Raw genomic sequence first — 16,531 nt, forward strand, 5'->3', positions numbered from 1 at the left:
GCCACCATCGTCTCGTCTGTTACGAGCATGCGATAATCTTTCTCGCTGGGGGGTAAGCCCGCCAGCGTCTCGTATTGGGCCCCGAGGGTCACAGATCTCTCTGTCCTCGCGAAGATCGCTGCAGAAATAGTCTAAGTTAGAAAGGGGTACGGGAGGAGTTAAAACGACACTTAACTTACGAGCTAAGGAGAAAAGACACTTACGAGGACGAATGAAGTAGTGGGGCTTGCAATTCCTGAACCCCGTAGACATGAAGAATTGATCCTTGAAGTCGTTGGGGTGACTGGGCAGCTCGATGACCGCAGCCGTATTGGGAAATCGGGTTAAGTAGTAAAACCCGTCGCCTCGCCCCCGCTGATCCGGGATGGCCTTGAGGCAGAAAAAGTGTAAGATGTCTGCAGGAGTGGGGACCTCCCACTCGTGCTTCTAAAACAAGTATTTCAACCCCGCCAGCAAGCGGTAGGAGTTGGGGGGGAGCTGAAATGGGGCCAACCCCACGTAATTAAGGAAATCAGCAAAATATTGATCCAGCGGGAGGAAGGCCCCCGCCTTAAAATGTTCGCCGCTCCAGGCCACGAACGATTTGTCGAGCGGCGCACAGCTCCGCTCGCCCTCTGCGGCAGGTCGGGCCACCACGGATGCTCTCCCCAGGGCGATGTTGTGGGAGAGAAAGATTTTGTTGATCTTCGTCTGGTCGGTGACCTTTGAGATGATCCTCTTCGCCTCAAAGAAGGCATCGAGGGCGACCTCGACCTCCTGCTCCACTGCCGGCCCAAAGTTGGGGATGGGGGAGTCCGACATCACCGCCTTTCCTTTGTCCTGCTGTGAGGACGAGCTGCTGACAGTCTTCTTGGGAGCGTTCCTTTTCGGTGCCATCTGGTCGCCTAACGAACAAAAGAAAACATTTCAGAAAAGGCGACCCAAGCGTGAGGAAAAATCAAATGTTATTTGCACGAGCTGAGGTAAGCCCACCCCGTGGAGAGTGGGACCACGCGGTTCGATGAACACGCGCCTGTGCTCCCAACAAATCCCTGATTACTCGGAATTCGTGTGTCAGGAGGGTCAGGATAGAATTTTCCTTGGGGGGAAAGTTTCCGTAGGCAAAAATTGCAAAACCGCCTATGAAGCGTGTTCCCTAAGCTACCCGGTTTTGCACCCAAAAGTTCCAAAACTCCTACCCATAAATTTTCCCCAGAAAAAGCATCCTGTAAACCATACTCTTAAATGATTTTCTACAGCAAAGATACCCTAGCCTAAAAAGGGGCTTTCACCCTCCATATCCAAAAAACCCAGTAAAACCATGCATGCGGCTACAGTAAAATATTTACCTAAGCTACAGTGAAATATATTTTCAAAACACACATGGTCAGAAAACATACAGTGTTTGACTGGGAGGTGGATGAAGGTATTGCCTGGGTGAAAGCTTCGTCGGAGTATCGGCTTCCAAAGCTTTGAAGAAATCCTGGCGTCTAAGCCTCTTGAACGCTGAGTATAGCAGTCACAGAGAAGAGGGTTTTTTCGCCTGAGATGAAGAGAGAAGAAGAAGAGAAATTCGGAAAAATTTCAAATGAAAGGGTGGCCCATGCGTAGGGTGGCCATGTAACGCCCTACTACCTTAGAGCCGTTACTAAGTGAGTTTAAAACAGAAATTGTGCGTTTAATTGACTCAAAGTGGTTTCTAAAACCAAAAGTGTGATTAAACCAGAGTTTAAGGCTGTATTCTTTTAAAATGGTCAACTTCATTGAAAACGTTAAATATAAAACATCTGGGATCCCAAAATAAGGTTTACAAAATGTTTACAACACCAAAATAGATTTACACTTGATCATCTATCAAAAGAATGGTTAAATACAGCCATATACAAAATGCCCCCAACCAAAGCAGTCGGGCAGGCCGAACATGTACGCGCCGCCCCCACGCTCTCCATACTCATGGCCGGTTGACTGACTCCTTGCTTTTACCTGCCACACGGAGCACCCGTGAGCCGAAGCCCAGCAAGAAAACCCAAATAACACATAACATATGCAAAGCAAATAGCTGGCAATAATTCACTGATACATAGGAAAACCACCATAATAAACAAGTACGGCCATGCCGCTCCCAAGGCCTTACCAAAGCCTGGAGTTTCGGTTCTCACCGCGAGGATAACTCATGTATCCCTTGGGTCCCACCCTGAATATAAGCATCCCATGTGCTGTGTTACTTTCGGCCCACGGCCGCCCTGGCCTATGCCGTACCCGGCCTCTGCCGCTCGTTTCATCATAATAACACATATAGTACATTCAAAATAAACATTCACACACATCATGGTTCATTTAAGGTTAAGCATTTGCACGTAACACAATCCGGGGCCACGCCCTACAATCACACAGTGGGGCCATGCCCTAAACTCGGGTGTTACGGTTTTCTTACCTTTAGATTAAGTAGCCTTGATCAACCTGACTCCTTGAGCACGATCTTACCCGAGCCCTAGTGCTTACCTAAGCAAAATCCACAAGTCAAAGTCATCACCAATCCTCAAGTCCAAAACCTAGCCTCGGGACTAATCCCGAGCCCCCGGGAAGTCCTAAATCCCCAAAACAAAATGGCGGAATCGAGCCCCGAACCCTAGGTCAAAATCCCTTCACAAAAGCCCAAAAATCCCCTCTGTGAACAGTGCAGCGCTACAGCGCTCAAAAGGTAGCGCTGTAGCGCTACAAGCAGAACCACCCTCACCAGACAGGGGCTAGCGCTACAGCGCCCCCTGCCTACCGCTGTAGCGCTAGTTGCAGCACAGCAAAACCAAAAATCGCATCTTGCGATTTTCTTCCCCCATTTCGAACCCAAACTTGTCCAACTCTTTCCCAAGCCCAAAAACAAACATATATACACCACACACTCATCCCAAGCACCCCAAGAACTCAATCCCAAGCTCAAGCAACCCACAACTCAAAATCTAACCCAATGAACCCCAAAACCAGAAAAATCAATCAAACAACAAGGATAGGGTCTTAGAAATCATACCGTAGGTGGAATTTCGACCTTGAACTGCACCCTAGACCTCCTTGGCTTGCACCTTTACAACCTTGACCTGTTTTCCCCAAAAACCCCATCCATTTAGCTCAAAAGCACAGTTCAAAACCAGCAAAACCCTAAAACCGAAAACCTCAAGAACTTACCTCAAATCTCTGATTTGATCTTCCTAATCTCTTGCAAATCCACAAACCTAGCTTACCACTGAGCTTCACCTCAAGAAAAATCAAAGAAAAAGGGTGGGAGAACCACAAACCAAATCTTCAAAGCCAACCCTTCAGCTTTCCCTCTCTTCTTTTCTCTTCTTTCTTTCTTTCTTTCTTTTCAGCCTAAAATTTTCTCTACTAAATCCACTAAGTATAAAGGCCTCCTTTATTTTATCTCTTGCAAGCCTAATGACCAAAATACCCTCTCTTATCAATTCTAAGCCTTTATGTCCGTAAAGGGCATTTTAGTCATAATACCCAAATTCCCTCTAATTCCTCAAGTGTTCCTAATAATTCACGTTCGCTACCCAATGCCTAATAAATCACCAAATACATTCCCAAATTCTCGATTAACTCCCCAAGCTTAACCCAAGCCTGGTACAGGTTCCCGCTTTGACTTCCCGCTAACCCGCTCGTTCTAGGATCGTCTCGAGTCATAGATCACAGGTATCAACATAGTCATGCCCAACATGGCCAAATTACAAATATGCTCAATCAGGTCTACATGCATATTAATTCACATAATCATGCACCACAATTAATCACATAATCATAAAATGTGCACTAAATCATAATCATGCATAAAACCCATTAAAGACCCACACAGAATTCCATTATGCCCTCCAGGCACGCTATCTCAGGCCCTAAGCCTTAATACCGAATTTGGGGTCGTTACAGGCCACCCCTTTCTATATACGTGAAGGGTCACATGTAAAGGGCCGTTGGATGGCCCTGATGAGGGATTCGAGGCCCTCCACTCGAAATATGGAACGACGGCTGAGCATAGGCTAGGCCATTAAATGCGGTTCTCGTAAGACGTACCGTCACCAACCACGATGTTCCACGTATCAGGCGCCTGCGTAAGAGGTGGAATATGAAGAGTTCATGGGGAAGCCTAAAAGCCCCTACTATGGTCTTACCCGACATGGCATACCACGATCAGGGCCTTGGGGGGCAGATGTACGCCCTGTTTTTCCCACGGGCTGATTAGCGAGCCGAGCTGCGGCCTAATCATAATTATCTCGTGGACGTCCCACAGACCGGAGCTTCTGTCATTAGGTCATACCTACTTAGCTCGAGGAGACTCAAGGGTTCACCAAGATTGCACAAGACTTGACCCCGGATTCTGAAGGCCTATGGTCGAGTTAGGTATCCAGCTCGCGGTACGAACTGAGTATGAAGGCTATGACCCTTTGTAAAGTTAACACACGCAAGGTAAACATGCATATATCAGACATCACGTGTCTGATATGCCCCTGACTTCTCGGACACGCAGCAGGAACGTGCGTATTCAGACACCCACGACTGGGTTGGGCCGTGCGGCCCATTATCTCCTTACCTATCGATTTGACCATTCTTATGTGTCAGGTTTAGGAATTAATCATGAATGTCACAGAGTTGATGTGATAGATAAGAGGGTCACGGGATGACCTTCTTACCAACTCCCAAGTGCCTTCTCCTATAAATATGGAGACCCTGGGACTTAATAAGGGTTGGATTCTCTATTGTAAAGAAGGCCCTGTAATCAAATATCAAGTATAGAGCAATAAGACTGACTAGTGGAGTAGAAGGATTTTAACCTTTGAACCACTCAAAAACCGTGTCTTGTGTCACCTCTTTCCTTTTCTAAGATCTTATATCTGTTTCGGTTCACATTTAGCACTAATCCCTTTCTCTTCATTTCTTAATTACTTGTTGGCGAAGAACCGCGTCAACAAAGTATCTATTTGGTTTCCTTATAAGTTTATTTAGAAACCTATTGAAATTCTCCTATAAAATATTATAAATTAGAATATCTTTTGGTAACTCTTAAATATGAAATAACAAAATACGTTTTAGTAACCCATGAAGTTAGTTGGTATATTGAATTTTATTTAAGTTTGAATTTTGGTTACTTTTTTGGCTAACTCAATTTAAAAGAAACTAAAATGTTACTTTTTATTCTAGTCATCTTTTCTGGGGATGGCAAGAAAAGCTATACTTCCAACATGTCACAATGATCACCTTGAAAAGTAGGTCGCGATGATACCACTCTTGAGCACCAACAACTAGTGGTATGGCCGGATAAAATTTTTAAAATCGCAGAGATAAAGAAAATTTTTCTAAAAGAAAAAGTGGCAAAGTGAGAAAAGAATTAAATATTTAATGTTTTATTAATTAATATATGAAAAGGCAAAAAAAGAAAGAAAAGAGGAGACGTGGGGATCAGCAAGTTTCACGTATAAAGAGAAGAGAGATGATTGTGTATTAACATACGATACAAGTATGTTTAAAAATGATACAAAACTAAGGTGAATATTGTAAATAAAAAAATTAACGTTATTTTTGGAATTAAATCACATTTATTAATTTTTTTATGTGTCTAACATAAAACAAATGTCCATTAACTATTAAACTTAATCAATTATGTGTTTCTTTTCAATCACATTAAACATAATAAAATAATCAATTATATTTATCCTATTTAAAATATTTTTCTAATCAAATAAGATCCATGTGTTTAAATATAAAATGTACCAGATTCATGTATGACATGTTATCAATCATATTAATTAGCATAGAATAAAATACACTTGAAATTTAACTAGGTTCTCTTTGTTAAACGAAATTACAAAACTATACATCGTCATTCCTTGGGCATCATAGCTTCTTCTATGCTCTTTGGGTTTCATCCGTTGTTGTGAGCCTTCTGGAATTGCATACTCAAACTCTAGCCTTAAATTCTAAATGAGATGACCTAATTTCAAAAATTATGATTTATCAATGTTTCTTAAACTTTTGTTATTAAAATAATAATTTCATAAGTTATTAATTAACAACTAATGGAAGGTGGTTACCATTTATTAAATAATAATCTCATGCATTGTTAATTAATAACTAATAGTTTCAAAATCTATTATCTAATATTCGATTGAAATAATATTCATTTTTATTTAAATAAATAATCCATAGTTTCTAAAATTGCGATTATTTAATTATTATTATTATTGGGATTATAATTACAAAAAAATTATTTATTTACTAATTAATTAGTTTCTATATACTAAATTTTGACTGGAACTAAGATGTTCCAAAGAATTATATTTCTCCAAATAAAAAATTAATTATTAATCTTATTAGTGGTTTCTCAAACCAATATTTGATTTCAAAAAAATAAATATTTTTCATTAAAAATAAATACTAATAATCTTGTTTCACTAACAATATATTTGACTAATTTAATAGTCAAATCTTCCAAAAAATAAAATTAAGAAAAGTGAACAATTGACTTTCTTAATTGTGCATTAAGAAATTAATGTCTTGTTTCCCAAGATAATCAATTAACAATTTCTTTGGTAATAAATTAATTAATTAAAAAATTAAATTAATATTGGTAATTTCAAAAATTAATTAATTAATTTAAATTTGAATTTGATAACCATCACCAACTTCTATAATTTTAAGGAGAAAAATATTATCTTTTTGTTTTTTTAAAAAAAAGATTGAATAACAACCAAATATTTCTCATAAATATCTTAATATCAAATATTATAATATATATTTATTGAATAATTGATCATATTAATTAAATAATATAATAAACTTATTTATGCACAAATTGTGCACTCACTCACGCAAGACATGGTCATTACACAAGATTTGATCAATTTGATCAAATGTCCATTTTATGTGCATTGTACGACACATATCGAACGAGCGAAGTCCTTTCTATGCTCTGACACGCATGGCAGTTTGGACGAATTCTATTGATCAATCGAACTGATCAATAAAACTTGACAACAATTGCAAGAATCAATTCATATAACATTCACGACTCAACAAAATCAATTCATAGTTTATCATATGCATATATGGCATTGATACTTAGATCAATAAATATCGAGCAGCCATGATGCATACGACCATGCGACTTCTAAAGTCATGTGGTGTATTTAATCTAATGATTACAATAATCATTCATGATGACTTTTTACAATATTCAATCAAATTGAATAAAATGTCATCATTACTCAAATTCTAAATACAATAAAATTAAAGAATTACATACAACCTGTAACGATCCAAATCCTACATGCGGAAATTTAAAATTTTACTTTAAATCATTATAGCAAAAATCTATATAAAAAAAAACTTTCAAGAAAAGATTGTGTGCACATATTTTTTGTTTAGCAAACGGAATTACAATTACTCTTCCACAGAGTTATGACAGAACAAATGTCATAAAAGAAATAACAAGCTCCCAGCTTTTTCTTTTCAAAATAGTGTTCCACCAAAAACCTCCTCAGATCGGGTCACATGTACATATCTAAAAGCAGACTCTAGCGCTCACTGCTCCACTTTGTTTTTGCACTTACGTACAACATGAAACAACTAGGTAAGCAAAATCGCTTAGTAAGAATTGACTTACAACACAAGCATACTAAACCCAGTAACGGATTGACCTAAGGTAGATATCGCTACTGGTCATTAGGGTATTAGATAAGTTCCAACCCTATCATACAATTCTCAACAATAACCATAACAGAAAATCAAGCACTTTGGTTACACCCAACAACCAACTTTCATACATATCATGGCAACTTGCACTCAGAAAATCCCTGACATTCGAGATATACAACAATATTGTAAATAAATACTCTGGTTGTTTCTAACAACTAAGTTCACACATATCACAATAACCTACACTCAGAAAATTCCCAGAACATTCAAGATTTATAACACATATCATAACTAATCAATAGATTAATAGCAAGGGATCTGGGCCTCAACCCAGTTCTAGCATTAATATCGTGGCTCCAACCCGGACTATATTACCATTATCTTGGCTCCAACTCGGACTATATACTTTTACCACGTCCTAGCTCCAACCTAGACTATAGTGTTACCATTTCCTGGCTCCAACCCGGACTTATATTTTTATCATGTCCTGGCTCCAACCCAGACTATATTTTGAACATGTCATGGCTCCGACCCAGAGTGTAGCTTACCATGTCCTAGCTCCAACCCGGACTATATTATGCTAAGGTTCCGGCTCCAACCTGAACCTACTTACCAATTAGCTGCAAAATGTAAAAGCATTGCAAGAGTAGGTATAATCTATGCTAAGGTTCTGGCCGCACCGCAGCATGCTCTCCATTTTGTGCATTTTAGTGTTCTTTAAATAAAGTACCATCTTATCGGATAACTCGTATTTTGGTTTTAGAAAAAGAAGTTCTACACAACTCATATCTTTAGAAAAATACCAACTTTTTGCACTCTTACAAAAGTTTTATGTTTTCTACCATTTACCAAAATACTTCTTTTTGACCCTTTACAATTAATATTTGACAACGTTACCCATTTCTCTTAAAAGGTTCTACAAAATCCAAACTCCCATTTTAACCATTTCTATCCATAACCTAGGATCTCATTTTATGTTATTTTTGAAAAGAAGGGCAATTGGACCCTTAACATATAAAATGGTAAAAAAATTAACTTAAGATGATTTGGGGATTGGTTAAATCTCAAAATCCTTAGTTATCTTTGCAAGGAACTATTTCTTATCAATTCCAAAACTTTACTTCCACTATTTAAATTTAATGTTGTAAAGTCTCATTTTTAAACTTTTTCCCTAACCTGAGTTTTTTTTGTTGGTAAAAACCCTTAAATTAACGTTCACATATTCTTTGACATAAATATGGGAACTAGGCGATGGTCTCGCATCAAAACTTGTTTTAGGTTAAGAGAACTAACCTCCCAAAACTTACTTTTTGTTAAGGCTCGAAATTACTACTTTTCAGTATTTTGGGCAAACTTAGAAAAACAATTTCTCTTAAACCATGGCATATTTTTCTCTAAAATTTTACAGAGGTCCTTATACATATTTTAAATAACTCCCTTCAAAATTTCATAATTTTTGGGATGGTAAAACTCATTCAAATGTTTTAAAGAAATCTGGGCAGTGCCTGCTGCCTGGAAGGTTTTCCCAGATTTTAAGGTAACTTTGAAAATTTATTTCTCTTAAACCATAGCCTAGTTCTTTTTAAGATTTTACAGAGATCTTCACACATGTATAAATTAACTTTCTTTAAAATTTCATAATTTTTCGAGTAATATAACTCATTCAAATATTTTAAGAAATCTGGGCAGTTCTTGCTGCCCAGAAGTTTTTTTCCAGATTTTAGGGCAAATTTTGCAAATTTGTTTCTCTTAAACTATAATATATTTTTCTCTAAAATTTTACAGTGACCCTTATACATGTCTAATATAAAATCATACCAAATTTTATAGTTTTTAGATTAGGAAAAACCATTAAAAAGTAAACAATCTGCGCCGTACATGCTTCCTAGATTTTTTCCAGATTTACATTAAAATCCCATAAAAGGGCATAAATTGGGTTTAAGAATACATTTTTACGATTTTCCAAAGCCTAAACTCAATTACTCACAAAGAAATATGAAACTACACAATTTATTTTCACAAAGAAAGGCAATGGAGTGCGATCTGACCTGTTGGAATTGCAGGCACATTCTTGTCCAAGTTCAAAGTATACATTATTATACTTGGACTGATTCCCACCACATCTTCATGCGACTAGACGAAGACGTCCAGGTTCTTCCTCAAGAATTCGACCATCTCCTTCTTCCTTTCAGCTCCAATATTTTTCCCAACTTTCACAACTCTTGAAGGTGTCTCTAGGTCGATATTGATTTCCTCGAGTTCCTCCACAGCTTTGAGCTCAGTTCTATTTTCGCCTATTCGTGGATCATAGTCATCCTGTTGGGCGACCTCGTTATCTCTTTCTCGAGGTTCTTCCATCCAATGGGTAACTTCCATTACTCGGGACTCCTCACCTTCTTCGGCTATGCCCATTGCCTACTGCCCGGGTTGTGATTTTCCCTTCATTGTTATGCTATAGCATTCTCTGGTGACGAGCTGGTCTCCTCTTACTATGCATATACCCGAAGCTAAGGGGAACCTCTTTGCCAGGTGTCAGATCGAGGAAATGGCTTTAAAAACCATCAGCGTGGGTCGTCCAAATATCGCGTTATACGCAGCCAAACAATAAACTACAATGGATTTGATTATTTTAGTAACAGTTCGTACATCATCCCCTAGCGTGACCACCGGTCCGATTGTCTCTATTGCTGTCGTCCCTTCATCTGAAAATCCATACAATGTCATTGAGGTCCATCAGATCGGTTACGCATAATCCCATCTTTTCTAGGGTGGACTTGAAAAGCACATTTACTGAGCTCCCATTATCTACCAATATCCTTTGCACCCTTCGATTAGCGAGCTGAACAGTTACCACCAGCGGGTCACTATGTGGGAACTGAACGTGGCTAGCGTCCTCCTCCGTGAAAATTTTTGGTTGTTTTTCCAACCTTTGTTGTTTTGATAACCATTGCTCCGGGATAAATTCCATACTGTTGTGAGTTTTCAGCTCCTGTATATACCTCTTTTGGGCTCCATTGCTCGTGCCCGCCAAATGAGGTCCTCCGGCAATAGTAGTTATATCTCCTCCTACTATTGGGGGAGGGTCAACTTGGTTCTCCTAATCCATCTGAGCCCTAGGCTAACCTATTAGTGTTTCAAGAGGTGGACAAGAATTCTACCCAGTAGATTGATTGAGTAAAACTTGGTTTTGGGTGTAATGGGCTAACGATCCAGCCCCAATGAGAGTTTCGATCTCATCCTTCAATTGTCGGCAATCATTGGTATTATGACCGATGTCATTGTGGTATCGTCAAAACTTTGGGGGATCTCTCTTCACCCTTTGATGCCTTAATGGCCCTGGTTTCTTCCACGGATGCCTATTAGAGTTTGCCAAGAAAATATGTTCCCATGTATCCTTCAAGTCAGTGTAAGTGGCATAAATGGGCTTGAATTTTTCCCCGGGCTTGTTCTTCTTTGTGTCGTTCTGGTCACCCTCATCATTCCCTTTCCGCTTATTGTTTCCCACTTGGTTATTCTGGGGAACAGGTTGAGCCGTAGCTGCAATATCTATCACTACTCCAGCAGGCTGAATTGAGCCTGGCTGGTTCTGCAAAAGCATATTACGCCTCCTCCAAGTTTATCCATTCCTGAGCTCGGGCCAAGACCTCATCTACACTTTTAACTCCTTTTCACTAGAGCTCCGGCCATAGATCGCCTCCCACAAAGATTTCTGTTCTCATTGACATGAGCTTAGAGATATCGTCAGCATCTCTAGCTTACTCTACAAAGTTGGCAAATCTTCTCAGATATGCTTTCAAGGATTCACTAGGTTGTTGTTTTACATTGGCCAATGAATCGGCCTCTACACGAGTTTCCTTTGAAGCTTGGAACGCTCTCTTGAACTCGGAAGAAAACTTCTTCCACGAACTTATCGAATGTTTTTGGTACTTTTTGAACCACTTTCTGGCAGGTCCGATCATAGTCGTGGGGAACAAAATGCATCTTAGGTCGAGCCCGACATTGTGAGCGATCATCAACGTATTGAACGTCCAAAGGTGGTCGGATGGATCTGTGTTTCTATCAAATGTTGGCATGTTCGACATCCTGAAGCCAATAGGATACACAGCTGCTGCAATGTTTGGGGCGAAAGGTTTTAGCTCCTCGTCAGAATCACAATCATCAATCCCTTTTCTAGATAAGAGCTTCTACATTTGCTCCTCCATCAAGGCCAGTCGCTCGAGGGTTGGGTCTTTGGTCTCTAGGTTAGCAGGGAGCTGTTCACCAGCTCCCATCTTATTGTATGCGCTTGATGGGTTATTTTCCCTCCAAGTTCGAGATTGGTTAGGCGGGACATTACCATTGTCGAGTATGATAGACGGACCTCTCCCGTGATGAGTATAACTCATATCGCCGTTGCGAGCTCAATACCTCCTTTGTGAATTCAGATAATCACGCAGGTCAGGATGTGGATTGAAATGAGGATTTTATGCTGAACTAGGATGATAACTCATGTCGTTTTCAGACCTGCCTCCACGCTGGCTCCCCGTCCAGTAACTTCCATTTGAGAAACTTACAACCCGAAGCTGAGATTGAGGACTTGGATTATCAGTACGTGCTCGTGGGATGTAGGTGTCTACTAACGGGGGAGGATTTCTCCTACTATTTTTGTGAATTGGAGCATCTCTCTGTGGGCGCAGTGGTGTAGGATGTCTGACCGGTGATGATGGATGTCTTATCAGTGAGGCTATCCTCATCCCATCGAGACAGACTAAATTAGTCCGTCTCGTTATACCCCGATATCCCGAGTCTATGCCTGTGGTTCTGACGGCGACACAGGCGTATTCACTCGGGTGTTTTTTCTTAGTGAATTTGTCCCTGCTCATCTTGATGGAATTTTATGACTAATACACATAGTCATGCATCATCTTTATCCAAATAATCATAAAAGCATGCTTTTCACATAATCATGCATTTTCACCATTAATTCACATAACTTCCAATTGTGCCCTCCCGACACACTAATCAAGGCCATTAAGTCTTATTAGTAATTTTGGGTCGTTACAACTATCCCCTCCTTATAATAATTTCATCCTTGAAATTTATTCAAACACATCAGATAGGAAATCTCAAACCTCTTACCACAAATCCCAAGGTCCAATGCTTTTACTTTTACTCCTTGATAATATTCTTACGAGAGAGTAACAATCTTGCTCCACAAGATCTTGTCTAATAGCCACACTTTCGTTAACCCCCGCTTGCACCACAAACTTGCTTAAACTTCAGGATCTGTTTAATTCACAATGATCACTTCATTGTCTTATCCTTGATACCAAAAATACCTATGAGTCATCACCCCTACTACGGTGAGATCAGTTTATAGGCCCTCGGCCTAACCCTTGGTACAATTTCAGAATTTTTGACGAGTCGGGAGTCAGAAATTCCCCCTTTCTTTCTCTAAAAATCATACTTTTCCTTGTCTACACTCACTTGGAGAGATACAAATCTCTCATCCCGGAACTTTGTATTCCAAATTTAAAAATTTACAAGTTCTTATGTCCTTTCAGATAGGCAGACACTCATGCCTTAAGAATTCCAACAACCTCTTTGGTTTTCCCCCTGAACCAATACTAAACCATAGTATCCACTATCCTTCACTTCTTTACTTCGCATAGTACTCCTTGCTTTTTAACTTACCATGTCCTATGCTGTGTCACCTTAGCTGTACTCCAGTATTCATTACCATGACTAACTCATCAAGGATTACACTTTCCTTAATATCTCAAATATTCTCATACTCAACGCTTAATTCCTTAAGACAACTGTTAAGCTTTCAGATTGCTATTCCATCTGCAATCAACCGGTAATTCCAGGTTCCCACTCTGTTCTCTTCATTCTCTAGTTCCTTTCCAAAACTCAGAAAACTATAGGATCTCAACTCAGCACCATCAATGTTCTACCCCATTACTAGTTCACTTGAACCAATTACATTAACCCATTCAGCTAAGTTATAACTTTCCCTGTCCAATCACCTTACTTATAATCTAATGTGGCCCATTCCTATGATCCACCACCATATCACTTTACCTCTCAATATCTAAGTATACTAGATTCTGTCACCCGCTCAAACTTCCCAGTAAAACATACTCTAGGGGGTGGGACGATATCCATTTAGAATTCCCATCTTCACGCCATATTTCCATCAGATCTCTTATCCGATCCTTCTGCCCTAACTTGTGTTACCTTGACAGGGTTCTTCCTTGTCTCCACCAATACCAACACTTTGGATTCCATTGTCCAAAGAATACATACCTGTTCATCACCACGCACTAACACTATACCAATCCCAGTCGTTACCTTGTCCACTCCATTGTAATCTATGGCGTTCTTTTAATTGACGCACACCTCTCAAGTAACAGATCCGCCTCCACTTAGATCTTCTCCTCGTATAGTCGAGGATTTCTAGAACCAACCATCCATCCATCCATTATGTTTCACTAAATCTTGGTCTCAAGGTTACCTTTCTTACAAATGATCAAATGCTCAAATACCTTACACTATGCATACACTGCCAACTTAACGTACTATGTACATTAACCATGTTCCCATTCTTTCACCTCCCGTGAGGCTCGAACTATTCTCTTGTCAGTCTAAGCCTGGGCGTGCCCCAACCTATGATGAAACCCTCATAGTTTCATATCCTTATCAAAAGTTAGGTCATTTACGCCACCCTTTTGTGTTCACCCATACACGCATATTCCTATCTCACCAAGCGCTAATTAATTCTTACTCTGTCTTCTGCACTTCCGATCTGACACTATCCATTCGGTCTAACTTCAAGTTTTACTGTCCTTTTAATCTCTGGTGTAGCTGCCTGCAAAGATACTTATGTAGTAGATGACGCGTATACCGGTCTTGTTGTGCTCCCTATCTATTAGACATTCTTCAGTAGCTTCTTTGTGGCTCCAGATCAAACATCTTCATGCCTGTTCCCTATTCTTCTTGTAGCATTATTCTGAATACCCCTAGAGAGATCAAACTGACACTTCATGGAGCTTTACCTGTAACCTTGCTTCTTTAGTACTAACATCATCAACATGGTAGTTGTTCACATTCCACTTCTAACTGGAGAGTAGCCCAATATACCACCAATAAACCCTGAAGGAGACTTTTTCATATTGTTCCTATATCTTCTGCTTGTAGAGCTTACCTGAGTTGTTAACGCCTGAACCAATTAAGAACATTTGTTACCAATTTATCACACCCTACTCGGTATAAGTTGTGATTTCTGAAATGTATCTTTCCTTGATCCTCAGATGGTAATAACCAGACCGTAGATCAATTCCTGAAGACATTGTCCTGTCTTGTAACCGGGCTTTTAAACTCTTTATTCTTAACAAGCGATGCTAACAATTCCCGCAATACGACACTCTATTTGATCCACCCTGAGGTCAAACTTCTTCGACATCTTCAGTAATTCTTTCTGTCAAACCATTATAATCTTCCATAATGTTCCTGATACCGAACCTATCTGTAGCCCAGTTCTGAAGCGTACCCAATCCTTCCTTGTATACCCATCTGAATCCCTACTAGTCAGCTTAGTTTCCATCAGTCCAACCAAAGTACTCTAAATGATATTCCCTACAATCTATGGTTGTTTCTTAACAAATTAACTCTCACTTTGACTCATGTTAAGGCTTCAATATGACGAGCTCTATTGCTCTCACCACGAACCTCTCTATAACTTGTGTCCCAATTCCTCTTCCAAAAGTTTCTAATTCCATTTAGTATTTCCAGCCCCTCGCAAAGTACCTTGAGGCATATTCTTTATGTCTGAATCTTTCTTGGGACATTCTCAACACCGAACTCTTCCAATTCGTTATATAACCAAAAATGTGAGCTATCGAGTTAACTGATCAGCCCCGAGGAACTATCCCCGGGCTTCAAATGTAACAAGGCATCCCAGTCTTCCATCCTCTAACCATGGGAAATTCATCCTAACATATCGAGTCATTCCATGTAGAAGTCGTGCCCTCACCTGACATTTCCCCCAGGTGGCATCTCCTGCCTCTAGTGCATAATAAATAACCTCACTGGTTCCCATCACTATCCTTACGGCTATCTTGTAAATCAGATTCCCCTTCCTGACCAGACCTGGAGCCATAGAACTGTCTGGGATTCTTCTGCTTCGATTACCGAGAATCTGTCCTTACTAAACTCCACCAATGGAAATACTATCATTTGCATCTCCGGTACTCATGCTCTATACCTCTTTTCACATATCTTAAATAACATGGCCCTCTCTGCTACCTAGATATAGTGGATGATTTCTTACATCGGAGCGGCCCAACTGCTCTTGACTATTCCAGAGTTTAATCCTTAAATGGGTCATCACTTCCAGCTACACCCGCTTGTATCAATTTTAAAAAATGAATTACCCAACTTACAAAACTCATTGACATACATTGTTGTTACCCTTTCATTCCAAATCAAGCTTATGAGCCTACCATTCTCCGCAGCTCAAACTATGTCCTTATAACCTCTTTCATCAATTCATCATCTGAGTTCTTTCCAACCCATCATGCCAATGTCTCGGCCCGAGTACCATTTTGAGGCATCCTTCAGCCACAAATACTTAACACAACCCCTTAGTCATGACCTCTCATCTTCATATAACCAAGGATGGAATTAACTTTTCCCATCCACCAACCAATTCTTAGGCAATCCAACTTTCCTCAAAACCAAAGGATAACGCCCTTTATGTAACGACCCACTACTCTAGACTATTTGGACCATTAACGAAACTATACATAAAACTAACATTTTTACGAAAATACCATAATTTATTGAGTAACTTGCAAAATAAGAGTTATTTACAAATAAACAGAATACTAAT

The sequence above is a fragment of the Humulus lupulus genome, chromosome 9, assembly GCF_963169125.1.
Source record: "Humulus lupulus chromosome 9, drHumLupu1.1, whole genome shotgun sequence".
Classification (NCBI taxonomy): domain Eukaryota; kingdom Viridiplantae; phylum Streptophyta; class Magnoliopsida; order Rosales; family Cannabaceae; genus Humulus; species Humulus lupulus.